General features: G+C 29.7%; 1 pseudogene; it reads left to right on the forward strand.

Moving 5' to 3' along the window:
* Window positions 1-2,517: 2,517 nt before the first annotated feature.
* Window positions 2,518-3,191, forward strand: LOC120089054 (annotated as a pseudogene).

Raw genomic sequence — 3,191 nt, forward strand, 5'->3', positions numbered from 1 at the left:
TTGGAGTTGAAATCATAAGCTAAATTACAAATATCAAATTTACTCTGTAATAGAATAAGTGATGAGTATATTTTATATGGAATATTTTACAAACAAATCTTAGAACCCCTTCGAATTAACTAGAGGAAAAAATCACTTCCAAAAAATTATTTCTATTTGAACATAAAAACGGTTCAAAATGAACTTTGAATGATTTTTAAAAGCTATTTTGAGCGGTTGCCAAACACATCAATTGCTTTTTTCAAAATGACATATTTTCGAAATTAAATACTTCAAAAGTTAATCAAAACTCATCCTTAGTTTATAAAAAGTTAAATAATTTTTTAAATTTAAATATTAATATTTTTTGTTTAATTTTATTTTTTATCTTCTTTCTTTTTCTCCAGTTTTTTTCTTTCCTTTCTTCCTTTTTTTATATATCTATATTTTCTTTCCTATTCTCTTTTCTTTTTTAATTTTATTTCCTTTCTTCGATTTTTTAAAAAATTTTAATTTTCTTTCCTTTCTCCAGTTTCTGCTTCCATCTCCTCAATCTCTGCATCTCTCCAAACATTATGTAATACATAAATACTATAAATGATATCATTTACATTGATAGCAATAGAAAATATCAATGATAGTAGCTATCAATTATATCCTTTATGATTATCAATATAGAAGGATACCATTCTATACCTATATGCATACAAACACACTACATGTATTAACAAATTAATAAAAGGACTCCGATTATTTACAAACAAGTATAACATGATTTCAAATTGAAATAACAAAAAGCATCAAAACATTACCATTGATAGAAACATATCAGCAATAGCCATTATTTGGCAATCATTGATAGAAACATATCAGTGATAGCAACTGATAGCCCATTTTTCAAATTAAAAGCTACAATTAATAGCAAAAAATCACTAATAACAGTTTTCAATGATAGAAACTGATAGCACATTTCTCGAATTGAAAGCTATCACTAATTGTAGTTATCATTTTTTATCACTACTAGTAACTATCAGTTATGTTTTGGGTCTTCTTGGTACATCTCGACTGATACGCTATGGTATTTACTAAATTTTTACGTAATGTTTCCAAATTCCTAATGGGTTTTCCAATTATCAAAATAGGTTTTTCAAAATTTTCTAACTTATCAATTGTTTTGGGTCTTCTTGGTACATCTCAACTGATACGCTATGGTATTTACTAAATTTTTACGTAATGTTTCCAAATTCCAAATGGGTTTTCCAATTATCAAAATAGGTTTTTCAAATTGATTCAACATTTTTAAATTGTTAGAAAGATCAAATTATGTAAAAAGTAGGTAAGATTTGTGATATATATAGAGAAAGTCAGTGTTATTTTTGTTCGAGATTCGATCGAGAAGGCTCAAATATATCGAATTTTATTGTTAATTATGCCCGAGATATTAGTGAAAAAGCCCAAATATATAAAATCTAAGTTTTTTTTGTCATGTAATCTCTCTAAATTTTATACCAACTCTTATTTCTTCTTGAATTCCTCGAGAAATATTTATTAAGCTTGCAAATCTTAATTCCAAATTATGTAATAGTATTGTGATTTTTTTAATTTTTGAAAGATTTGGGATGATTACAAAACATTTTATTTTTTTTTTACCCAAATCTGGATGTGTAATCTTTCGAGATGTAGCAAGGTAAGGCCCAAAACAATCCATAAGTTAGAAACAAAAATTTTTAAATATATCTTGGTGCCGATCTCCCTCGAGATAGACTGAAAAAAACTATTTTAACGAACTTTCAAAAAGCGTACTAGTTTTGTAAGAGGAAAACTTAAAAGTATTGTTTTTTATAATTTTTCCAATTTATGGTTTCTAACAATCCATCCATCTTAGTCTAGCCACTTAGACGTCCCCATCCATCTTTTGTCAAGCCACTCAGTTGTCCAAACACCGAATACACTTTGTTACGTGGCAAATTCTTTTTTTTAATTATTATTATTATTATTATTATTATTATTAGTAATTTAAAGTGTGGATACATAAAGATAAATATGCGTGCATTTTATTACTCTATCTTTAAAGCCATTAATTTACATCGGCTATTATCATCCTAACGTAAGATGACACAGTTTGGTATATTATAATTTTTTATCAAAAAATACTTAGTTGCATCGTGGGAAGAATTTATCTTTGTGTCCACCAAATTGTCCTATCATAATTTGACACGTGGCAAATTATTATTATTTTTATTTTTGAAATATTTTAATCATTTTTTTTGTGTGTGATGGAAGAGGGAAGCATAAAGATAGGTGCATCTTAGGATGCACCCAAGTCTTACCCTTTTTTATTCTATTCACTAATGACCCATCATTTTAAATATAAATGACATTTTAGATAATCCCTATAAACCATACTGCTGACAGCAAAAAATAAGAGTTCTAGACCATAATAATTCATGATTGTTAAATCAACTAAATTACGATTGCTTTCAATAATTATTGAATATACTGGTGACCCGACTCAAATGTGGTTGTTTTATCTTTGCAATGCGTATTAAGCATACAATGAGTGATGACTATGGTATTGTCCAATTCAATATAGCCATAGCCAATATTTCTCACTGGGCTCACGCTCCATCTGTCCAATATTGCTCACTGGGCTCACGCTCCATCTGTTCTTCCAGTATGACAATGGCTCTCTTAAATTCAAGGGAGTGTGTTTTCTGTCTCGTGAATCTACGCCTCTAAGTTCAACTCTTTGCCATCTGGATATTATGGAAAGGCGTTTGTGTTTCCTGCAGCACTTACCACAGGTGGAAAACTTTGCTAGAATCTCCTAGGTTATGCTATAGAATTGGTCAAGAAAGCTAAGGCAGAAATGACAGAGGAATACATTAAGTCTGTGACAGATCTAATGTTGATCGAAGGATGACCCCATTGCACTGCATCAATGGGTCGTTTCTTGTGTCAAATTTTAGTAAATTGGGTACGGATAGGTGGACTTCGGATGGGGGAAGGCCATTTATGGTGGACCTGCAAATGGAGGAGTTGGAATGGTCCCTTATTTAATAAGCTTCTTTATACCATTCAATAATAGAGTAGGAGAGAAAGGAATATTGGTGCCTATTTGCTTGCCTATTCTACCCATGGAAAGATTTGTGATTGAACTTGATGCCATCTTGAAGGTTAAACAACCAATATAATTGGAATTGAAATCATAA

The sequence above is a fragment of the Benincasa hispida genome, chromosome 10 (assembly GCF_009727055.1).
Source record: "Benincasa hispida cultivar B227 chromosome 10, ASM972705v1, whole genome shotgun sequence".
Lineage (NCBI taxonomy): Eukaryota > Viridiplantae > Streptophyta > Magnoliopsida > Cucurbitales > Cucurbitaceae > Benincasa > Benincasa hispida.